At 38.3% G+C, this 26,555-nt stretch overlaps 1 pseudogene; it reads right to left on the bottom strand.

The window, feature by feature from the left end:
- Positions 1-4,563: 4,563 nt before the first annotated feature.
- Positions 4,564-5,055, bottom strand: LOC149260622 (uncharacterized protein At2g34160 pseudogene; annotated as a pseudogene).
- Positions 5,056-26,555: the final 21,500 nt, after the last annotated feature.

Below are 26,555 nucleotides of genomic sequence, written 5' to 3'. Positions count from 1 at the left end.
TGGCTCATTTCATCATTATTACTAGCAAAAATCAGATCATCGACATAAACAAGAGCAACTAGTAACTTACCTTGATCTGTCTTTATGTATATATTTCTTCCAGCCACTCCCTTTTTGAAGCCTTGTTGTTGTAGATAGTGATCCAGTCTTGCATACCAAGCTCTAGGAGCTTGTTTCAACCCATATAAAGCCTTTTTCAACTTACAAACTAAGTCCTTTCCTGTTGTTAGATCAAAACCTTCTAGCTGCTCCATGTAGACTTCCTCCTTGAGTTCCCCATTTAGAAATGCTGATTTCACGTCCATTTGATAGATTTTGAATCCTTTTGAGCAAGAAAATGCCAAGAACATCCTGATAGCTTCCATACGGTCCACTGGTGTAAATGTCTCTTCAAAGTCAATTCCTTCAATTTGTGAATAGCCTTTGCAGACAAGTCTTGCCTTGTTTCTGATAACCTGTCCTTCCTCATTCATTTTATTTTTGAACACCCATTTGGTTCCTATTATGTTTTTGTCCTTTGGACGAGGTACCAGCTCCCATGTCTTGTTCTTCTCAATTTGGGTCAATTCTTCTTCCATGGCTTTTACCCAATGAGGATCCTTACTTGCTTCTGCAAATGTTTCTGGTTCTATCATAGATAGGAGGGAAATGAATTTTCTCTTGGGTGTAATTGTTATCCTTCTTCGGGTCTGCACACCTTCATCTTTATCGCCAATGATCTACTCTTATGGATGGTGTCTTTGTACATACTTCGTCTTAGAAGGGGTATTAGATGGTTCTCTTTCATCTTCTTCTTCTTCTTCTTCCTCATCTATTTCTTCTTCTTTAGGTTCTTCTTTTTCAATGAGAGAGTCATCTTCATGTTCTTCAATTTCCTTTACTGGAAGATCTTCATCAGCCTTTACAGCAATGCTTTCCACTATTTTCTTCACTTGATAATTGTAGCATTTGTAAGCCTTGCTCCGTGTAGAGTATCCAAGAAATATCCCTTCATTAACCCGAGAATCAAACTTTCCTGGTGAACCATCATTTATTTTTATGAAGCACTTGCTTCCAAAGATCTTGAAGTACTTCACCGAAGCAGGTCTTCCTTTCCATAGCTCATAAGGAGTTTTATCACAATTTGGTCTTAATTGAGTTCGATTCAGTGTGTAGACAACTGTCCCTACTGCTTCTCTCCAGAATTTAGGCTGTAAGTCTGCTGCTACTAGCATAGTTCTATCCATTTCTTGGATTGTTCGGTTTCTTATTTCAACTACCCCATTTTGCTGAGGTGTTCTGGCAGCCGAGAATTCCCTTTTAATTCCATGAATATTACAGAACTCACTAAACTCATTTGATGTGAATTCTCCTCCTTTGTCTGTTCTGAGGCACTTAATTTTTGAATCTTTTTCATTTTCTACAAGGGCTTTTAGATTCTTGAAACACTCAAAAGTTTCAGATTTATACTTTATGAAATATATCCACATCATTCTAGTATAATCATCAACAAATAACAAAAAGTACCTTTCTCCTTGGACTACTTGATTTCTAGTTGGTCCACACACATCAGCATGGATGATCTCCAAGGGCTTCAATGTATAGAGTTCCTTTGTCTTGTGGCTGGTTCTGGTATGCTTTCCATGTTGACATGGACCACACACTGCTTGATTTGGTTTGGACATCCTCGGGATGTCTCGTACAGCTTTGATCTTGCTGATATTGATCAGATTTTCAAAGCTTGTATGTCCAAGTCGCTTGTGCCACATCCAACCCTCATCTGTCTGACTTAAGTAGCATTTATTTTCTTGAATCTTGTTCAGAATGTAAATGTTGTCCGGTGTTCTCACCCCTTTTGCCACAAGTTTCCCTGAGGCAGAGTTCCTTATTTCACATTCTTTGGTGCTGAAAACAACCTTATGTCCTTTATCACAGATTTGGCTGACACTTAGGAGGTTGTGTTTGAGCCCGTCAACTAGCAGAGCATCTTGAGCTTTTCCTTTTCCATTGATCAGAGTGACTGTTCCTTTTCCTGCAATTCTGCCTGATCCATTTCAAAAGGACACATTCCCTTCCTTTTTGCTCAGTGAGACAAACTTCCTTTTGTCTCCTGTCATATGCCTGGAGCACCCACTATCTATAAACCACTGGTTTTCATTATTTTGAGCATATAGAGCCAGGCCACACTTGTCCATGTTGGAGTTCTTACTACTCGTCTTTCTTTCTTTGAGTGGGCAGTCTTGTTCATAATGTCCATTATTGTAGCAGAAAGAGCAAATTAGATCAAATTTGGTGAAGGGATCAAATGAATTGAAGGTTTATATTTTCCCTGCCTTTTGGGGGCATATGAGTTGATTATTTGGTCCTTTAGATTTGTCTTTTCACTTTTGCGAGCCATACAATGTCTGGCTTGATGACCGAAGTTTTTACAGTGAAAGCAGTGTCCAATAAAGATGCTTTTGTACTTGTTGAAGCAACCACATTTTGAGTCGATTTCCATCCTAGGAATTACTCCTCCCTCGTTCTTTGGATTTGCAATGGGCCTTTGGTGGAGTACAGGTTTGTATTTGCTGTAGTGTACATGATTCAACTCCACATTCTTCTTTGGAGTAATTCTCTCTTCATTCTTTGGATCTGGGATGCACTTTTGATAACATACTTTTCCATCTTTTGGATTGCAGGAAAGTGCATAGCTTTTCACATTATTCTCAGTGCTTGAGGATTCTCCAGTGAAACCTATTCTAGACTTGTCATGCTGAGGTTTTTGATTTTTCAGAATAGTCTCAAGTATTTGAGAGCTTTTACAGACCTTTTTAATTTGCTCCAACTCCTTTCTTAGAGACACTATTTCGGCCTCGCGTTCTTCACAAGTCTCTTCCTTTTCTTTAAGCTTTGCTTCCAAGAGATCTTCTCTCCTTCTTATTTCCTCGTTTTCCACTTTGAGAGAAATGATTCCGTTCCGTAGTTTCTCATTTTATTCAATGGCACTTATTAAAAATTCATCTACATTTCCTTCCAACCCTGAGTCATCATCATCTGCGAGTGCCATGAATAATGCTTCTTGGCTTTCATCATGATCACTTTCCTCATCTGAATTATTTTTGATGACCATAAACTCATCCTCATCAGACTCATCTTGCTTGGAGAAGAAGTTTTTCTTATTGAACCCTTTCTTTTTATGTTCCATTATTTTAGAATTTCCTTCATCATCACTATCATGTTTATGAGGACATTTTGTTACATAATGACCTATTTTACCACATTTAAAATAGATAAGAGGATACTTGCCTTTAAGCTTAGATCCTCTCTTCAGCTTTCATACAAATTGAGTGAATTTGGATTCCACATCTGACCCATCACTACAGTCATTCCTTTCTTTCCCCTTCTTTGACTTTGAGGCCTTGAATGCTGCATCTTTGGAGCTTGGGCCACCTTTCCTCATTTCATAGGCAGTGAGAATTCCATGGAGTTCATCCATTTTGAGAGTATCTAGATCCTTTGCTTCTTCTATAGTGCTTATTTTGGAGTCAAATCTGTCTGGAAGAGACCTTAATACCTTTTGAACTATGGTACTTTCTTCCACTTTTTTGTCCAATCCTTTCAGGGAATTTACCACTTCAACTACTCAAAGGAGGTATGCTGCAATATCTTCTTCTTCTTCCATCCTCAAACTTTAAAATTGTCTTCTACGAGTTTGAAGCTTTGCCTTTTTGACTTTTGAGTCTCCATCGTACAATCCAACTAGCTTCTCCCACATTTCTTTGGCAGATGTACAGTGCATGATTTTTGTAAACTTGGAATCAGTGATTCCACTATTGATGGAGTTCATGGCCTTTGCATTTGCGATGTAGGTTTTCCTCTCGTCTTGTTCTATTGGAAGAGTGGAAGTAGTTTTTTATTCATTTTGAAAAAAATGCCAGACTTCAGGTCCAAGGGACATTAAGTAGTAGGTCATTATTTTCTTCCAGAAACCAAAGTTAGTGCCATTGAACAAAGGAGGTCTTCCTGATGTTTCGTGATTTCTCATCATGGCTGCGGATCCTTCTTCAAGCTGTTAGGTAAGTATGAAGAAGCCTGATCTGATACCAATTGTTGGAAATACTGAGAGGGGGGGTGAATCAGTATTTCTTACTTTTTATTCTAGTGATTGCCAAAAGCATATATAGATATGTATATGTATACACAGAACACAGAAACCAACAGCTGGAATAAATGCTTTTATTAAAAAACTCAAGACAATACAATGAAATAAATACAATATAAATATATATCTGACTGTGAATAGTTGCCAAGCTCCAACTTGGACTTCAGTGAGGCTCCAACCTCCAGAGCACCAACTCTGTTTTGCAGTGGTTCTACACTTAGGAGCACCTACCCCTAATGACTTTAGTCCTGTTTAGTTCTGAGGCTCCAACCTCTTGGGCTCCAACCCAATCTTAGTATCAGCTATTTTTTTGCAGTCTTCTCCACCCAACCCTGCTGAGCTTCTACCTTTCTCCAGTTCTCCTGCTTCTCTGGTCTCTCCTACCTCTTGCCTGTTCTTCGGCTTCCTCTCTTACAGATTATGCATACATTCGCAACACTTCACCTTGTGTTTCTGTTTTTATGTGTTTCAGGCACCTCTGACTGATCGTTTCCACTTTCCACCACCTTTTTGGCTTCCTCCTTGGTCGTTGTAGATTCCTCTGACTCACTTGATCTTTCAGCTTCCCTCTCTTCAGCATTAGTAGCCATCAAATCATTGAACTGCTCTGATTTTCCCAGTATTACTTCAACCTTTGCTTTCTGGATGGGACGACCTCTTAATTCATCTCTCATATCAATGGTAGATGTTGAGATTTTCTTTTCTATAGCTAGACCATTGTTCTTCAATATCTCAACAGCAGTAACCACTGTGGCAATGGCCATTCCTAAAGCAGATAGCTCCACTTCTTCATGCTGCTGCATATACCTCTTGGCGAGGTTGACATAGAAGAAGAGCGGCTTCTTGGTATTGGAGACGTGAATCCTGTTTTTCTTGTGAACATCATTCAGATCCATGTTTCCAACTCGCTCAGTGATTTCTTCCATGGCCATCGTTCCTGTGCTTTGCTCTACAAGAAATTTTCCCCTCTTAATACCTCTGCCTTACTTCTCCACCTCCACTATTTTATTCCAAAGACCCACGAAATCGTGCCCATATCAGCCTCTGCTGCATTCGCAATCACAGCCGTTGATCACCCTCATCCAACGGTTCTTGCGTCGCTTCGGCCTTTTTCTTGCACATTAAACCTCGTGCATCTCCTCACCATCCGATCAAACCCCGTCGCGATCAGACGGTACTCGCACCTTTCCTCGCCGAAACCTGCATACGCGTTAACTTGTGGGGGCGACAGTTTTCATCTGCCACATGTCGTATTTTGATTGGATCACTGGCCCTTGTACGTATACCAACGAACCCCGGTGGGCGGTGCGAGGAATACCACTTACCGCCTACCTGTACGTTGCCCGCACATCTTTCACGTGCGACGACCGTTGGATCCACTGCGCTTCAATCCGATGGCTCACATTCAAATATTCCATACACTCACTCATGCACTCATGAAATAATAGTTGAGCAGCCATGGGAAGAATATCGAGGGCATCGTCCACACTGGCCCAGGTTGAGAATGGGGTTTTGACTATGATTGCTCTCAAGGATTCAAATCCAAAAACTAGAGTGCGAAACATTAATATTTCCAGTAAGCTGTGAACAGAGGATGTGTAGAATGTAGATGGAATAATGTTGTGTGCTTGTCATGCTTGGACATATTTTAATGTGCCTAAAATGTGTTTATAAAATGTTAAAGCTCTACATTGGTGATAATAAATCGTGTAGTGACCCAACCTTAATATTATATCAACAGTGTTCTTCTCTCTGAATTTCAACAACTGCTTGTCCATCGTGATATGGTATAGCACATGCTCTACTCCTCGAATATTGCTATATTGACATCAATGACAAACAGTGTCCAACAGATGTGTAGCCTTAACTGATACATCATCTAGGCTAGTGGGGTTAAACATGAGAATGGTGTGCCTCAAATAGCTATGTAGACCACCTATATACTTCAACAAAGTTTCAGGTGAGTCTAGATAAATGCCTAAGGTTAAAGCTCTTTTCCTAAATTCCTAGGTATAGCTTTGTACACTTTGGCCCTTTAATTGGTGAAGAGTTTGCCAACTCATCATTGCTTGTTGCATATAAGCTAGAGGATAGAACTATTTTTTAATGGCAAAAACAAATTCATTCCAGGTAGAAATAATTTTACCATGCTTCTTCAAATCAGCTTGTGTCTTGCCTTCCCACCACACTAGTGTAGTTCCTCCAAGGCGAAGGGTAGCTAGCTAAATATTTCTCCTCTCTGAATCAATGTTCTGCACCCTGCAATATACATCAATCTGTCTAATCCAATTATCTAGCTTTTCTGCATTTAATTCTCCATCATAAATTGGCAAATCAAACTTTACATCTAAATTAATCAAAGATGCTTTCTTCTTTTTCTTTTCAGGGCTAGTTTTATGTGAAGAAGATGATGAGGATGATGAAGGTGATGATGGAGTAGATGGTGGAGAAGGCCTCTCTTCTTTTCCTTTGCCTTCTGGATGGGTAGCTTGAAGAGATTCTTCAGCTCCTTTATCTGGTTGAGATGCTGAAGTGCTTTCACCTCGGCCTTTCTTAAATTCCTGATACATCTCTTCCACCATGGCTCGCATGGCCATAAACCCTTCCATAAATTGAGATTCTACTCCCAAGGGAGTTTCTTCTGCCATTTTCCTCCAAGGATAGACTCTTCCAATTTATGGATTGGCCTCAACCAGTTCTCCTTTTCTCAGTTTGATCTCTGACCTAGTTAGCATAAAAAAATCCAACACAAGCTTGTCTAACCTTAATAAACCAAAAACCAAAAGCTCTGATACCACTTGATCTGAAAATGAGATCTTAGATTACTTTTAAGGTATTACAAACTCATGTGCATGAATTTTCCTACATTACTTAGTGCAACGAATCGATAATATTGCGAATAATGTAGACAATGAGCAATTAGAGAAACATAATAGACAAACACAAATAACACAACATGTTTAATATGGAGTTCACCCAAAAATCCTGGGCTACGTCTCCTAGTCCAACCTTCAGTGGTGACCTCTCTATTATGTCTTCAAGAGTAGAACTTTACAAATTGAGATCCATTTGAGTCTCAACACAGCAGATACAAAACAACAAGAGTTTACTTGAATCCCTCAAGACTCTCTCAGTACACAGACTCATTCTCTCACTCTCTGTCGCTATCTTTTCTTTGTCTCAGCACTGCCTGTCTCTGTCTTTGTCAGTATGTGGCTTTAAAGCCAATCGGCATTGTCTGTTCGTTTACCCTTCTCAGGCTCTCTAGCTCCCGGCCTCTATCCGCTCGAATCCCCCTTTGAGCATTAGAAATCATTGTTAAACACCTTTAGGGATGGTGGCCACCTATTCTGTAATGGAATGGACCATTGGTGCCTTTGAAATCCCAAAAATGGTCGTTCTTTGTTTACATAGAGAATACACAGAAAACCTGTAAAATTCCGCCCAACGTAGTCTATCAGACTTCAAAAATCATTAATTCTGCCTTATATCCTTTCGGATTCGTCTTTGCGCCATCGCAATTAATTGTTGATCAACAACTATTATTGATTTCGGGTGGCTAACACGCACGGAGATTACCCGCCTGAAAAGGGTGGTTTTCTCTCTCCGGCGCCTAGCCATGTGGTAGTCAGTGTATGGGCTCGAGTGGAGCCCAGCCAAAACCACTTACCACCTACGGCCCGCCCGAAATCCCGCTCATTTTGTGGTTTCCCTTTGTATTTGAAAAATACATTAAAACACTGAAAATATCGCAAAATGGCTTTATGGCAGACTTGAAATGTTATGCAACTGCATTTACAAACCCTTTCGGGTATGGTTTCATCGCATCAGTGCATTTCCTTTGTATTTTGTTTATTTAATGAACATGTGAAATAAAAAGGAAAATTCCATTTTCCAGATCTCAAAATATATAAAATATCATCTATAACTCCATCGGGTCTGGCTATTGCAAGTCATATGTATATCGGCCCCGCTCCGTTGTACTGCTTCGATGCGATATTGTGATGTGACTTGTCGCAATCGCATATCGCATAAGCCCCAGGCCATTGGTAAGCGCTCCAGTGTGTTTCTCCGACATGATATCGTGAGTTAACCTAGGCCGTTGATCTACGCGCTTGATCGACGATCCTCGTTGAATACGCTGATCATTGTCGCAATATTGACCTCCGATAGCCTCCGCCGATTTCAATATGCCAATCCGATCTGGACCATTGATCGGCCAGATCCGATGGCTCCTGTGCGTCACTGTCTAAGCCTCCGATAGGCTCTATTTCCGTTGTTTCTTTGTTTTTTTCACTCCCGATAGTGTAATCCACCATTTTTAAAGGTTCTTCTTTTGCAATAGTTTTGATCTTTAGAAGACTTTGAAGACTTAAAGGGTTTTTCTAGGATCCATTTTGGATCACCAATCGCCTACATCAAAACTTATTTGACTTTGATATGCCTATTGTTTCATTCAATTCTCCACCGAAGTGGCGTTATCCTTTAAAAGTTGAAGAACTTGTTGTTGATGCTCGATGTGATATTTCACTGCTTGAATATTTTTCTTCTTGATATGTCCTTCTATCGTGAGAGTTTGAAGAGTGGTAATTTATTTCAATGCATTACAAGATATGGTCGGATTCATTTCTTGATGCTCGATGTGATGTTTCACTTCTTGAAATTTTTTCTTCTTGATATGTCCTTCTATCTTGTTGTTTGAGGAGTGGTAATTACGGCCAATGCATCACAATATATGGTCGGATTCATTTCTTCTTTCTCGATGTGATCTTTCACTTATCGAACATTTTTCTTCTTGATATGTTCTTCTATCTTGAGAGTTTGAGGAGTTGTAATTCTTGTAGAAATTTCTACACATCCAACTCTGATACCATGTAGAAATTCTGCAAATTCTCTACAAATCTTGCTCTGAGACCATATAGAAAATATGATTGTAAATTAACCCGATAATGCAATATACCAAATAAAAATACTATAACCTACTTCTACTATCAATTTGTGGATGCTTAAAGCTGAGCAAGATCAAGCTGAACACATATAACCAGAAGAAGAAGAATCAATGCACATGAAACACAGAAAATACTCAGAGGAAAGCTTCAGCTAAAAACCCCACTATCTGTATTATCATATAAGGTGGAAATACATCAAAATTATACAAAGCCTTAGCTCTCACATCTAGCCAGCTCTTAGTAAAATCCTCCCGGATGCTCACATGCAATCAAAGCTTCTCACAAGCATTCTCCTCTGCCCTCCAAGCTCCTATTTCCTTTCGTTGTTTCTCCTGGGTGATCCTCCTATTACCAAGTGGAAAACTGATCTAACACCCTATCAGAACTGCACAATCCTCAAGGAACCTTCCTTTTACTGCATGCATGAGTTTCCTTTAGAGGAAAACACATGCAACTGATAGTACATTGTCCTTGACATTTAGTCCAACTAGGTCTTTCTCATAATAGACATGCATGAGTTACTGATGAGGGAATCTTCAGTTATCTGGAGTACAATGGTTGAGTGCATGCATGCATCAACTAACAGATAACTCAAAATTAGTTCCTCAAACAGTTTGGAACTAATTTAACTGGACTTAACTCAGTAAACTGAGTTAACTAATTACAACTCAAACATAACTCAATATTATCTCTTTAATTAAGGGATAATCTCCTTAATTTAAGGGATAATTGTTGCATGACTGCAGAAAGACTTCTAACTTGAATTTCTCCAACTAATTAATCCATAATGAATTAATTAATTATTTCCAAGCATCTAGTGAGACTAAATTCGATTTTAATTCACAATTTTAATTCAAGGAAAAATTTAAAATTGGAATTTTTGTATTCTATTTTATCATTTCTTGTTTCTATTTTCAACACTCCCTCTCAACAAGAAAGGAATTCAACTTGATCCCGATCATGAACATTGGAATGTTATGCATGCAACGCTTCTCTCTAGTGTTGTTGCTCCAGCAACTCCAGAAAAAAAAAAAACAAAAAACATCCAACCTGAATCAGTATGATGCATCTGTCATCAAAGTCTCTGACTTCTATTACCTCTGTCAACTGAAAACTTCCCCTTGCTCCTCAAGGCTTTTCATGCATCTTGAACCTCAAGAGCATACAGGTTCTTAACTTGTGAACCGATCTGTTTCACATGTCTCGTGGTGATGTGTCTAAGGAAAACCTTTCTCTTACTAAAAACACATCATAGACATGGTCTTCTAATACCACGACTGATACCAAGTTCTTCTTCAGTCTAGGAACATATTTCACATATGTCAAGGTGATAGGAGCTCCATGCTCCCTCTTAAAAGAAACCGTGCCCACTCTTGAAACACTATACCTTCCATCGTCACCATCTCTATAAGCATCTTGAGGTCTTTCTCCTCCAAGGTCCTGAATAAACTTTTATCACCGGTCATGTGGAATGAGACTCCACTGTCAAAATGCCAAACACAACCCATCATCGATGACACCATGCATGCGATGAGGGTAAAGTCCATTTCGAACTGAGAGGCCAATGCCTCACCTTCCGATCCTTCCGAGGATCCCTTCTTGGACTTCATCGATGAGAAATTAGTCGCATAATGACCCATCTCGTGACAATTAAAGCATCTCACTTTAGACTTGTCACCCTCCTTCCCTCCATGAGAATAATTCGATTTGGAATGGGAAGCCTTCCCCTTCCCTTTCCTTGCCTTACTTTCTAAGGCCACATTTTCTTCATCATCATCCTTGGATGGAGAACCATCTCGTGTGCTCCTCCTAATCTCCTCCTGCATGAGATCTGACCACAGTCATTCCCAAAGCGATAGTTTCTCCCTTCCATTCACAGAGTCTTGGTAGCTATTCTAGCTCTTTGGAAGGCCAAGGAGAGTGAGACTCACCATATCATCACCGGCAGTAGTTATTACCACATTACCAAGCTTATCTCTGCATGTGGTGAGCTTGTTCAGATATGTGGAAATAGTATCGCCCTTCTCCATCTTGATTCTTCGAAGCTTATCCTTGAGCGCTAATTTCCTCTGGTCGCCATTGCTGTGGTAGAGGTCCTTCAATGTCTTCCACATTGAAAATGGATTATCCTTCCCGTGGAGACTCGAGACAATATGGTCTCGAACTTCCTCAAGGATGATCCATCTCGCCTTCGCCACACACTTCTTCCACTCAGCCAACTCTTGTGCATTAGTTGAAGTTGGCTTTGGGATTTCTTGATCAATGAAATCCTTCAAGCCATTGTCTTCTAATACAACCTCCATTCTATCTTTCCATGCTATGTAATTTGAGCTACCTTCCAAGGCATACTCAAGTCTCAAGCCATAGAACGCCATTGGCCAACCTTGAAGTAGAATGGACAATTATGACTACTAGGGATCAGCAGGATATGTGATGTTATTTTGTTTGAGTCCTTGATTGGACAATTATCAATTTATCACTATCAGGGATCAGCGGGATATGTGATGTTATTTTGTTTGAGTCCTTGATTGGACAATTATCAGGGATCAGCAGGATTTGGTATCACCTTTGAAGTTTGATGTATCATTTCTATTTGACATCATATATATCAATGCCTTCTTCATATTTATGTGCCAATGTGTTTAGTTCATGTTTTTATTGCTTTATATGTTTAGAAATATGAAAAAAAAAAATGAATATATTATGCATTTTTTATGCTTGCCGATATTTGCCAATATTTTGCCCATATTTTCGCCGATTTTTCCGATAAGATATTTTCTAGACCCTCGCCGATATTTTCCCGATATCGATATTATCAACACTGCAAAATACTATAACCTACTTCTACTATCAAATTTCGGAAGCTTAAAATTGAGCAAGATCGAGCTAAACACATATAACCAGAAGAAGAAGAATCAATGCAGATGAAACACAAAAAATACTCAAGGCAAATCCTCAGCTAAAAACCCCACTATCTGTATTATCATACACGGTGGAATACATCATAATTCTACAAAGCCTTAGCTCTCACAGCTAGCCAACTCTCAGTACAATCCTCCTGGATGCTCATAGGCAATCAAAGCTTCTCACAAGCCTTCTCCTCTGCCCTCCAAGCTCCTTTTTCCTTGCGTTGTTTCTCTTGGGTGATCCTCCTGTTACCAAGTGGAAAATTGATCTCACACACTGATCTCACACCTTATCAGAACTGCACAATCCTCAAGGAACCTTCCCTTGAATACATGCATGAGTTTCCTTTATAGGAAAACACATGCAACTGATAGTACACTATCCTTGACATTTAATTCAATTGGGTCTTTCTCATAATAGACATGCATGAGTTACTGATGAGGGAATCTTCAGCTATCTGGAGTACATTGGTTGAGTGCATGCATGCATTAACTGACTGATAACTCGCAATTAGTTCCTCAAACAATTTGGAACTAGTTTAACTGGACTTAACTCAGTAAACTGAGTTAACTAATCACAACTCAAATATAACTCAATCTTATCTCCTTAATTAAGGGATAATCTCCTTAATTTAAGGGATAATTGTTGCATGACTACAGAAAGACTTCTAACTTGAATTTCTCCAACTAATTAATCCATAATGAATTAATTAATTATTTCCAAGTAGCTGGTGAGACTAAATCCGATTTTAATTCAAGGACAAATTAAAATTGGAATTTCTGGATTCTAATTTTATCATTTCTTGTTGTTATTTTCAACAATTCTTGCCAATGCTTTACAAGATATGGTCGAACACATTTCTTGTTTCTCTAGGGTTGGTTCCTGGTGTATATCCTCTTCTTTTGACATTTCTTGATCCCTTTCTTCCTCCTCTCCACAATCAATGTAAAATAATTTCTTTTCAGCACACTTAGGACCTTTAATGTATTTGTTATCACAATTGTAACAAAGCCCTTTTGCTCTTTTTTCTTCCAATTGTTGTGGTGTCAACCTTGTAGGTTGTGGAAGACTAGGAGAAGCAACACTTCCATCTTTATAGTTGTGAGGGGTAGACTTCATTGTTGCCATAATTTTGTTTTCCACTTTTCTTGCCAACTTGAATGTCTTCTCCAATGAATCAGGATCCCAAGGATGAACCTCATGTTGAATTTTATCCTTTAAAGGCCCTATGGAGACATCAATCATTTGCTTCTCTAGAATATCATTTTCCCTTATATTCAATTTTTGAAAGTCCTCAATAGGCTCTGCCATTGAAGAATTTTTTTTTTATATTTATCAATTGTCTAAAGAATGTGTTTCTCTTTGTATCCTCATAATGTGCTATCGTTTCCTCCTTGAAAATTGACCATGTAACAAGTGGTTTATGAGAAAAAATCCCTTTATACCATAAAAATTGATCTGGTTCTAAATATGAAGATGCAATGCATACCTTTTTTAACAGTTGCACCTCATGTAGATCAAAATATTGCTCCATCTATAGTATCCAATTTACCGTATCATTGCCATCAAACTTCCTAATATCGTATTTTCTTGCTTTTAGGAGCTTGATATTGAAACGATTGTAACTCTGTAATTTCATATCTCCAAGCTCTGAAATTGTGTCCTTCAGTAGCCCTCTGAGTCCTCTTTCTAACCTCACAATTCTGATCAAGATTGGATTTTGCAAGGAAGAGTTATGTCAAAGCTCCCATGATGACCTGATTATAGACTAGTTGAGTAGCAAACTTGTATGAAGTGTCATGTGTCATTGTTTCAACCTTAGGACCTGAAACCAATACAAAGCAAACCATAGTCCATCCTCTTTTTGTAACTTCTTACGAAATTTCAATCTGATGCTTAGAGAGAAATTTATGAGGATTTTCACAAGGTCCCCTTTTTAGGATGTAATTCGGGAGCCTGAATAAACCCTAAATGTCTTGGATTGTATCTTCGAAAATATAGCGAAACAAGATCTGAAATTTGGACCCGAGCTTCACCAAGAATTCAGATCAAATGGGTTTTAATTTTAGAGTCTGACCCTTCGTAGAACAAACATTATAGTGCAACTTCCACGATGACCTGTTTGAGATGAAATTTTGGAGCTTGCAAAAAACCTAACTTCCTGAGATCATATCTCCGAAAATATAGCGATACAAGACCTAAAATTCGGACCCGAGGTTCAAACCAATTTCTTCTCAAATGGGTTTTTTGTTTTAGCTTCTAAAACTTTGTAGGGAAAAGGTTTTAGCGAAAATGCCACGATGACCTGTTTGGAGAAGCAAAACCGTAGAATCCAATGCTCTGATACCAAATGTTATGAAACCATCTCACAAAAAGAAACAAAAGAGAGATAAACGTCTTATAATTTAGCCTCTTCAAGGGGGAAACCTCCTTTACATTACACAAATGAACAATTCTTGGATAATACAAATGATAAGACCTTCTTTCTATATATAGGAGTCTAAGGGGTAATAATATAATCAGAGCCGACATAACAATAATAACAATAGTGTGCTTCTATGGGGCACAATAATAACAATATGGGGACTACATGGGCACAAAAATATAATAAGGGGGTTGTACTAATAACAATAAGGGGTTACATTAGTAGTATAGGGACCTAGCATGTAGGTTTCTAGGATTTTTGTTTAAGTCAAATTCAAATTTATTATGTAAGAATCTCTTCTTGGGTTCGTGGTGTCAAAGATAAAAAAAAAAGAAATTCATGTCAAAACCTCCTCCATCAAGTCACCTACCTAGTCAGACTCTAGATTAATCCTTTACAAGTCGGCTTCCACAAATTATTCATGCCATCTCATTTACAGTCAGAAACAACTATAAATACCCATGTGAACTTGCTAGCAGGTAGATATTGCAAATGTCTGAATATATTGCAGAGGTTCGGATATATTACAGAGGTTCGAATATATTGCAAAGATAGTGAAGGAAGGATGATTCATATCTTCTACAGGATCAAAGTATTGATTATAAGATTGAAGGACTAAGATATTACGGGATCAAAGGTCGAGGAACTAAGCTATTACTGGACCAAAGCATGACAAATTGCAAGAATGAAGCATAACATGAATATAGGACTGACGTCTGTCACACTACAAGATCAAAACCTTGGTATGATCACAATAACAAATTGAGCTATCACAATATTCAAGGACCAAATTGTTATAGGATTGAGGTAACACATCTTTGCAGAAATGAAATCTTGAATACAAGACTCATAACTAGAGCATGATATGTCACTTAAGAACAAGTTTGACTTGATGGATGGAAGGAGTCTTTGATCTAGGTAATAAGGGTCTTGGTCATCTCAAGTTATTTTGAATCTATTGAAGGAAGAGTTCTTGGTGAGGTTTTCCTCTACCTAGGGGTTTTTCCCTGGTTGTGCGCCTACATCTTGTGTTCATTTTTGTGATATTCATTGCTTTGGAATTTATCTTCATGAAAGAAACATAATAAATCTAATAATAAGTAAAGAACAATCACAAGAAAATGTGAAAGTGTAAGATAAATCTATCTAAAGAATTTAATCACTATAATCCCCTTGATTTCTCAACATGGTATTGAAGCGAGGTTTATTTAGGGAAGGAAGGAGATCACAAAGGATACTAATCATGAAAAATAAGTCTAGTAGGGCTACAGAGCTACTAAAAGAAGTATAACAGAAATATGGGCACTATAAATAAGCCCTAACCATTGTAATAGGATCACAAACATATATATGAAAGGAGAAGACCTAAAAATATTTGTTTAAGAGGACCAAAAAGGATAATCAACTAGTCCAAAGAAGGTTGAGACCATCAAGCCTAGAATCAAATTCCTGGGCACATTCTACAAGGACTGAAATCATCATTAAAAGAAGTCAAAAATCTGGTGCTATCTCAGAGATCCAAATTTTTGGGTACTTTCTGTAATCAAGGAATAACCTTTATGATCAAGTAAGCTAGTGTGAAGTGTTTATAGGACTAGTTGGAAGATTCACCTTATCACTATATGAAAAGAAGATGAGTCTCCTTAGACCTAGGCATGAGCCACAATCATCTTGTGAAAGGGCCATTGAAAAAAAATGTCATCTATCCTTAAGCTCACTACAATCACCCTAAGAGAGGAATCAAAATTTTTGGGCATAAGTATTTAAAGAAAGTCGAAACTCCTATTGTAAAGAAGCTTCAGTCATTTGGAAAAGGAGTCGAGCCTCCTACCTGGGCTTAAATGTACTCACTATCATCTTAAAGGGACTAAGACATTTTTACAGACCTATGCATTAAGAAACAAATTAAATTTGATATCCATCTAAAGGAGAAACAAAAGAAGATTTGTACATGGATATCTATGGTGATGGAAAGGACATCAAGCTTAAATTGAAGAAGAAAGAAAGAAATAGAAGATCATCATGAGGTCTTGTAGTTGTCACTTGTAAGAATCATACATGTCTGCTATGAAAAGAAAGCATTTGACAGTCTTGAAGGCGATAAGAAGATCATGGCTTCTAGTAGCAAACCTTGAAGCAACCTTCATAGTTATGAAAGATAAAGGTACGTAATCATAAGGTATGTATAATATATTTATTTGATAAAGGAATGTTTAAGGTTAGCTACTTATATGGTTCTAGGGATAGTTGTCTTCATTATCAAAAGTTATTGATATTAGACCCTAACCTTAACTTGCTTGTTCCCTCATATAGAAATCCTAACCCTAATCACTCATTACTATTGACTTCTAGGGTTTGTAAGTAGTCTAGGGTATATAGTAAACCCTAGTGATGATTGATGAAGATGATAATTTGATTTTTACTAGATCAAAGGATTGTACTTGGAAACCCTAGGATTACATCCTCCATTAATCCATGAAAACCCTAGATTGTCAAATTGACATCATGTTTTTGGTATCAAACATTTTGCTTGGTTGTATTTGTCAATTAGTATTGTAGGTATAAAAATTATAGCTAAATTCAGAGGGAGCACTTCAAGGAAACCCTACAAGGTTTGTAAAGGAGTAATACAAGGTATGTAAAAATCCCTATTCATTTAAAGTATGACCATTTTAAAAAATTTGCTCAATATTACTAACTCTCTCATGTATAGGTTTTCAATTCATAAGGATTCTTGTTAGGGTGATTAATGATTAGATTGAATCTACCCTCATTATATTATCATTCTTGTGGAACCATAAAAAGGTTCATTGTAAAACCCTAACCTAAGGGTATGCCAATATTTATGAAACACTAGTCTACTTAGGGTTGTTGATGAAATCTAGAAATCCTATTCTTTTGATGTTTAGGTTTTTGGTATTGTTATGATGGAAACCCTAGTTATTTAGGGTTTGTTTTTAATGTCCAAGTTATGTATTGAAACCATCGAACGTTAGGGTTTGGTAAATTAGGGTTTATAAGCAAGACCCTTGTATTAGCTAAAATGAGGTCCTAGGAATGAAATCCTAGGTGTATATTCGTTTGTATGATTGAAACCTTGGTTTAAATGAAATTGTTGTATATCTAACTTCGATATATTGATGTTTGTGTCTTGAGTTTACCTAGTAAGTATGAATAATAAATGCTTTTTCATTCTAGATATGTATATGTGAATATGCTAACTTAGTTATTGATGCTCATGTTTTAGTTTATAAAATCTAGGGTTTGTAACAAAACCCTAGTAGAGATTAATATTCTAGGGCATGATGATATTGTTTTTGATTATTGATATGATTTAGCCTTGATGATAAAATCTAGGGTTTGCAACAAACCCTAGTAGTGTCTGACATGTAAATTCTGAAAATTGTTGAAACCTTAGATGCATAGTAAAATTGTTATTTCATTGAATTTCTGATATCTAAGGCTTTGTGTCTCGAAGATGGAATTTAGGGTTTGAGTTTGTCATATATCTTCAAATGTAATATTGACACCCTAGATATAATCAGCCTAATGTCAAGAAGTTGAAGTCTAGTATGTGTCTCCTATTGTTTATGATCCTAACAAAGTTTAGGAATTTGATGTCTAAAGTTTGAATGTTTTGATGCTTCCATTATGATATAGTTAACTTCATGTTTCTATTTGTATTTGGTTATACTTGCTATTATAGTTTTGCAGGTACATGATCTTCAATATGTTGAATATGTTTGTAATTAAAGATATTTGATAGTAATGATGAGCATGACGAAGGAATCTATAAATGATGATAAATATGCCATAAGAAAGAATGTGGATTCTTTGATATTGAGAGGGACTCTGGATAGAAGGAAGGGTACATCTCCCCAATTGAGAGGGAGGGAAAAGTGAATACCTTAAAGAAAGAAAAAAATCGAAGATTGAAAGTACTACAGATAGACTTGCAAAGTATTGAGGTTGTATTTCAAGTGTTGCTAAAGAATTGAAAGAAGAAATCTTCCAACCAGGTGTATTTGATAACATGATGATGCTATAAGTAACATCAGAGTGATTTAAGACCCCAAAGGTTTGTGTTTACTTGTATATAATTGGGGTTTTGTTTATACAAGTAAGTCTCTTCGTAAGAAGGTTGAACACTTTGAAAGCATGCTTGGACAAATGGATATATCTAGTTTATTTTAATAGGAGAGATGAAGTGTCTAATGGCGGATACTTGGGAGAGCATCTTGTTGGCCTATGTGTTGATGTCTAGATCCTAGAAAGGGAGGGTGGCGTTGGTCATGGAGCTTTGACCTTGGCTATGCACCTAGATCCCTAGGTTGATGGTTAGCAAGTAAGCCTGAGAGTACCTAAAGTGGTTAAAATATTGAGTCCATCTTAGTCCCACCCGGATAGATCATCCTGGTCAGGTATCTAGTCTCTAGCATTGAGTGTGCTGGAATTATTCGTAGATCATTTCATTTTGATATCTTCCATGTATTTTTATATTTATGTAATTATGGATACCTTCCTAGTTATGAGTGTGTGTTGAAGAATGTAACTAGTGTTAGTATTCATAATTGTAATTGAGTCATGATGTAATATGTTTTTCAAAGGAAATTTTTATTATTGTTAAATTGACTTATTAAAGCATGGATGTCATGCTTGGGTCAATGATCATAGGTCAAGCCTCCATTATAGGCTTCCAAGATTTTTGTTTAAGTAAAAGTCAAATTTATTATGTAAGAATCCCTCATTGGGTTCATGGTGTCAAAGATAAAAATATATTTCGTCATGTCAAAACCTCCTCCATCAACTCACCTTCCAAGTCAGCCTCCAGATTGATCCTCTGCAAGTCGACTATTGAGAAATGGCAACAAGAAATTCCAGTTTAAATTTGTCCTTGAATTTAAACTGTAAATCAAAATTGAATTTTATTCTCATAGCAACTTGTAAATAGTTAATTAATTTTAATTAATTTAATTATCTTAGGAATTTCAAGTTGGAAGTTTTTCTGAAGTCATGTATATGTTCTCCCTAAATTTTAGGGGTCCAGTATGAGTTTAAATTGAGTTGGAAATTAGATCATTCAGTTTACTGAGTTAAGTTTAGTTAAATTAGTTCCAAACTATTTGTGGAACTAACAGAGAGTTAACAGTCAATTGGTGCACTAGTGCATCCACAAGTGTCACTCTAGTTAACTGAATATTCCCTCATTACAAACTCATGCACATCAATTCTGAGAAAGTCCCAGTTGAAACTAGAGTGTTGGGATAGTGTACTATCAGTTGTATTATTTACTAGAGTGTAAATATCATGCATGGATCAGAGATTGATCCTATGTTTGGATTGCACAGTTTTGGAAGCATGAATTCCCTTTAAATACAGATTATTCATCCTAGTAATTACCTAAAGGAAATAGGGGCTTGGAGAGGTGAACAATTGGCTAAGTGCTGGCCAAGAGCTAGCTTGTGAGCTCAGAGAGTTGAGCATACTTGTGCGGAATTGTTCTTATGTGAACAAGCTTTGTATCTTCACTCATATTTATGATATATGCAATACAGATAGCAGTGTTTTGAGCAATGGCGTTCCCTAGATATATCTTGTGCTATGTTCCATTGATTTATCTTCTTGTTGTTCATATTGTTTTCATCAATCTGTTGGCTTCTACTAGTTGATAATAGAAGTAGATTCTTGTCATGTGCTTTAGTACATTGCATGATCTTGTGAATTTATAGGAAAATTCTACATGGTATCGGAGCTGAGAATAATATACTAGAGGAGATTTAAAATTTCTGAGTTTTGGTTTACAGGTGAAATTTGAATTTGCAATACAAACTTCAAGATCGGCAAATGGCATTCTACAATTTGCGGCTCGAGTATGCCTTGGAAGGAAGCTCGAATTTTATTAGAGGGACATAATGGAGGTTGTGCTAGAGGATAATGGCTTGACAAAATTCATTGATTAAGAAATTATTAAGCCAACAACATCAGATGAACAAAATTTGGTCGAATGGAAGAAGTGTGTGGCAAAGGCGAGGCAGATAATCCTTGAGGGAGTTCGAGACCACATTGTCTCGAGTCTCCATGGAAAGGAAACTCCATATGCTATGTGGAAAACATTGATGGACTTGTATCAGAACAACAATGACCAAAGGAAATTGGCACTGAAGGAAAAACTTCGAAAAATCAAAATGGAGAAAGGCGAGACGATTCCAAAATACTTGACCAAGTTCACTCAGTCTCGTGATGAACTTGGAATTGTTGGAATCACAGTTACTGAGGATGATATGGTGAGCCTTTGTCTTCTAGGACTCCCAAAGAGTTGGCATAGTTATCAGGACTCTATCAATGGTTGGGAGAAGCTATCGAATTGGAAACAATTGTGGTCGGATTTGATGTAGGAGAAACACCAGGGATGGCTCTTCATCAAAGACTGATGATGAAGAGAACTGTGCCTTAGCGATTAAGGCAAAGAAGGGGAAAGGGAAATCTTCCCATTCCAAATCAGATTCTTATCATGGAGGTAAGAAGAAAGACATGATGAAAGTTAAGTTCCTTTATTGTCATGAGCTAGGCCATTTTCCTACAAATTGTTCACTCAAAAAGTCCAAGAAGAAGTCTTCAGGAGGAGCGACAGGTGAGGCTTTGGCCTCTCAATTTGAATTGGACTTTTCCCTCATTGCATGCATGGTGTCATCAATGATGGGAAGTGTATGGTACTTAGACAGTGGAGCTTCATTCCACATGACTAGCGACAAAGAGTTATTCAGTGACCTGGAGGAGAAAGATCTCCATATGCATATCGAGATGGGTGACGATGGGAAGTATAGTGTTACTGGATTGGGCATGATTACTTTTCAGAGGGAGCATGGGGCTCCACTCACCTTGAAGAATGTTATGTATGTGCTCGGGCTGAAGAAGAACTTGGTATCCATTTCCATGCTTGAGGATAGAGGCTATGATGTGATATTCTTGAAAGGAAAGGTGTTCCTTCGACACATAGCCATGGGTCAAGTAAAGAATATAGGGATTCAAGTGAAGAATCTCTATAAGATGGAGGTAGAGGAGTGTGCTGCTTTGAGCACAAAAGCAGAAAGGGTGCAGAGCCGAGACGTTGGTGAGTTGTGGCACAGGCGATTGGGCCACTTGCATCATGGGGCTTTGAAGATATTGCAACAGATCTCTACCGGTCTTCCCAAAGGTACGCTTGAGCAAGTTGATACATGCAAGGGGTGTACTTTGGGAAAATACACCAAGTCTTCCTTTCACGATAGAGACAGTCGAGCAGAGGCTATTCTAGAGCGAGTCCATTTAGATGTGTGTGGACCATTCTTGACAGCATCCATGGCCAAACACAAGTATTATGTTATATTTTTTTGATGACTATTCTCGTAAATGTTGGATATTTTTCATGTAGAAAAATGATCAAACCTTCACAAAGTTTTGTGAGTTTAAATCATTGGTGGAGAAAGAGTCAGGCAAGAAGGTTAAAGCTCTACAGAGTGATAACGGTGGTGAGTATGTCTCAAACGAGTTTAAAAACTTCTATGTAGTAGAAGGGATTAAACGAGAGTTGATGGCACCCCATAACCCTTAGTAGAATGGGGTGTTTGAGAGGAAGAACATAAGCATAGTAGGGGCAAAAAGGGTGATGTTGCATGATCAAGGCCTACCACTTCACTAGTGGGTTGAGGCATGCAACACCAACGGTTTATGTTTAGAACCGTAGCCCACATCAGATACTTGAGGTGAAGATACAAGTGAAGGCTTATTCCAGTAAGAGGCCAGATGTTGGTCACTTCAGGATTTTTAGGTCATCGGTATATTGCATGTGACCAAAGATGCACGGAAGAAGTTTGAGCCGACAATAGAGTTGGGGATATTTGTGGGGTACACTGATACACCTCACAACCATCGGGTGTACTTGCCTACCAGCAAAATGACAGTGGTTTGCAGGGATGTCAAATTCGATGAGGAGAATGCCATGCGATTTTCCCTTGAGAGGGAGCTTGAGCTACATGCAAATGAGGATCTTTTAGCTCCTAAGGTTGAGAAGCCACAAATTGATGTGGAGAAACCACATGTAGAGGATCCGGGAGTGGAGACATCTACTTAGACAGAGTCTTCTAAAGAAGGAAGAAAGCCCACCAATGACGTTGAAATATTGTTAGATGATGCATGGGAGAATGTGGGAGCACCCACTTCTCAGTGTAAGCAAAGGAGGTCACTTGAGAGGTACACTGGATACATGGCTCTTTTGGGCGAATGTGTTGTGACAGAGCCATCTTCCCTTAAGGAAGCAGTGCAGTAGCTAGTTTGGGTTGATTCCATGGTGGTGGAGTATGAATCTATAGTTTGTAATAGTGTTTGGGATGTGGTCCCAAGATCAGAGGACAAGTCAGCGGTGAGCTCCCGTTGGCTTTACAAGGTAAAGCAAGCTTCATATGGTAGTGTGGAGAAGCATAACGCTAGATTGTGGCCCGTGGCTTTTCACAGGTAGAGGGGATTGACTATGATGAGATTTATGCTCCTCTTGCAAGGTACTCATCGATAAAATCTATATTGGCACTATCAACACAAATGGGTTGGAAGATACATCAGATGGATGTAAAGAAAACCTTCCTTAATGGCATGATTGAGGAAGAGGTGTACATAGAGCAGCCTGAAGGTTTTGAGACCTTTGATCGTGAGTCGCATGTGTGTCGGCTCAAGAGAGTGTTGTATGTGCTAAAGCAAGCACCATGTGCTTGGTACACAAGGATAGATAGCTACTTCACCAAGTTGGGCTTCACGAAAAGTGAAGCAGATGCGAACCTGTACCACATAGTGGCAGAAGGTAAACTGTTGATAATTGTACTTTAAGTTGATGATCTCATACTGACAAGTGATGATTAGTTGATCAAATATTGCAAAGAGTACCTTGCAAAATATTTTGAGATGAAGGACATGAGGCTCATGTGTTACTTTCTTGGCATGGATGTATAACAAGGAGATGGGGAGTTGTCTTTGTTTGAGGGAAAGTATTCCAACGAGATACTTAGGAGCTTCTGCATGGAGAGCAGCAAACCCATGGAGACTCCTCTGGCAGGTAACAAGAGGAAAGAGGATGTTACTATTTATAGTAAGCTTGTGGGTTCACTCATGCACTTGGTGAACACACGATTGTATATGTGTTATGCAGTTAACCAACTTAGTCAAGCGATGGTTAGGCCAACCAAGCAGTATTGGAAGGCATCAAATCATGTGTTGAGATACCTTAGGGGCACTTCTTGCTATGGATTATGGTACAGATGGACAGAGGGAGTGAATATTCGAGGCTTCACAGATGCAGATTGGGCAGGGAGTCCATCTGACCGAAAGAGCACATCAGGAGGGATCTTCAGTATTAGGTCAATGACAATTTCTTGGTATAGTCGGAAACAAAGATCGGTTGCACTTAGCTCAGCAGAGGCAAAGAACATGGTTGCAAGTCAGGCAGCATGCAAGGCCATCTGGATGAGGGAGATCCTAGTTGGTTTGTTTGGTCAGTAGATGGATCCAACTGTGATTTACTACAATAATCAGAGTTGTATCAAACTCTCTGTTATGAAACCAGCTCAAGAAAAGATAGATCAACGCCTTAGAATTCAGCCTCTTCGAGGGGGCAACCTCCTTTACATTACATAAATGAACAATTCTTGGATGATTCAAATGACAAAACCTCCTTTCTATATATAGGAGTCTAAGGAGTCACAATATAATCCAGCCGACCTAACAATAATAATATAAAGCCACAAAAATAACAATAGAGGGATTCTATGGGCACATTAATAACAATATGGGGGCAATAGGGGCACAACAATATAAATAAGGGGTATAACTACAATAGTAATGGGGTAATCACTAGTATTATAGGGACCCAACATGCCCCTCTCCTTCAAAAAAGTGTTGTCCTCAACGCTTGAGTAGTTCTGGATACTTCTGCATAAAATTCTCATCCTCCCATGTGGAATCTTCAGCGGATAAGTTCTTCCACTTGATAAGATACTCTGAAATTGATCGATTTCGTAGCTGTCGAGTTCTTGTTTCTGTGACTGCTTCCGGTTCCAATATAATTTTTCCTTCCTCGTCAAGTTCTGGCAATATTGTTTGAACTGGGAGCTTGTCGCCTATAACCTTCTTTAAACATGAAACATGGAAAACTGGGTGCAATCGAGAAGCTGCAGGAAGCTCCAATTTGTATGCCATAGTACCAATCTTTTGCAACACCTTGTACGGACCATAATACTTTGGTGATAATTTATTATCCTTCTTAGCTTGCTTGAGGGACATTTGCTTATATGGTTGTAGCCGTAGGAATACCCAATCACCTACATCAAAACTTCTTTCACTGCGATGTTGATCTGCCTGTTGTTTCATTCTATTCTGTGCCAACACGAGGTTATCCTTTAAGAGTTGGAGGACTTGTTGTTGATGTGATGTTCCACTGCCTGAACCTTAGAATTTTCTCTTAAATATGATGTGATGGATGGTGGTTGATACCCATAAAGTGCCATAAATGGGGTCATTTTTGTTGTTGTATGGAAGGAAGTGTTATACCACCATTCAGCCAGAGGCAACCATTTGACCCATTGTGTCTGTTTATCAGATACAAAGCAACGAAGATATCCTTCCAAACATTTGTTTACTATCTCAGTTTGCCCATCAGATTGAGGATGATAAGATGAGCTATGAGCTAACTGAGTACCAAGACAAGAAAATAATTCTGTCCAAAAATTTCCAGTGAAAATGGGATCTCTGTCACTTACAATAATCTTTGGGTTTCCATGTAGCTTTTGAATTGTTTCCATAAATGCAGTAGAAACTGTACTGGCTTTAAATGGATGTGATAATGCACAAAAGTGTGCATACTTGGTAAGTCTGTCAACTACCACCATGATGACACTCTTTCCCTCAGACTTGGGTAAACCTGTGATAAAATCCATTGAAACCTCCTCCCAACGTTGGCTTGGAATGGATAAAGGTTGTAATAGACCCGGTGTCTTAATTGTTTCAACTTTATTTTGTTGGCAAACCAAACATTCCGCCACAAACTTTTGAATATCTGATTTAAGGCCATCCCAAAAAAATTCCTTCTTAACCCTGTGGTAAGTTTTTAAAAATCCTGAGTGCCCTCCTAAGGGAGAAGTGTGCAATTCCATAAGAATCTTTTGTTTTAGCTGGGAATTCTTACAGAGGTATAAGCGATCTTTGTACCATAACGAATCATTTTTCCAGCTAAATGTATCAGACGTACTGGAATCTTGTTGTAGCTTTCGAATAAGTGCCCACACTTCTTCGTCATTCTTCCATTCCTCCCTTGCTTCGTTTATCCAATCTGGTTGGATAATAGAAATGGCGCACAACAATGCTTCCACATCCTCATCCTTTCTTGAGAGTGCATCTGCCACCACATTTTGCTTCCCTTTTTTGTAGATGATTTCAAAGTCATAACCCAACATCTTTGTGACCCACTTTTGTTGCTCTTCAGAGGATAATCTTTGTTCTAAAAAGTATTTAAGGCTATCATGATCCGTTTTTACCTTGAAGTGTCTTCCCATTAGGTAGGGTCGCCATTTCTTAAGTGCATGGAGTATTGCCAACATTTCCTTCTCATAAATAGCTTTGCTTAAAAACTTTCCCTTGATTGGACGACTTTCAAAAGCAATGGGTCTTTCATCTTGCATTAGAACAACACCAATTCCATTTCCTGAAGCATCACATTCCACAATAAAGGTTTTTGTGAAGTCCGGTGTAGCTAAGACCGGTGCTTGGCACATTGCCTCTTTAAGATGTTCAAAGGCCTTTGTTGCTTCCGGAGTCCATGAAAATGCATCTTTCTTCAATAATGTTGTTAGAGGTGCTGCTATTCTCCCATAATTCTTAACAAACTTGCGATAATACCCTGTCAACCCAAGAAATCCTCGCAGATGCTTTATGGATGTGGGGATTTTCCATTCCTTAATGGCTTTAATTTTGCTAGGGTCTACCTTAACTCCTTCATGAGATACAATATGACCCAAATATTCCACCTCCTGGACTCCAAAGAAACATTTGGATCTTTTTGCATATAATTGTTTCTCCTCCAATAGTTGTAGCACCCTGTCAACATGTTCAACATGATCCTTCCAAGACTTGC

Source organism: Pinus tabuliformis, chromosome 6, assembly GCF_031772625.1.
Source record: "Pinus tabuliformis cultivar Carrire ecotype Pingquan chromosome 6, CPIR1, whole genome shotgun sequence".
Classification (NCBI taxonomy): Eukaryota; Viridiplantae; Streptophyta; class Pinopsida; order Pinales; family Pinaceae; genus Pinus; species Pinus tabuliformis.
This window is presented reverse-complemented; position numbering and strand designations above follow the sequence as displayed.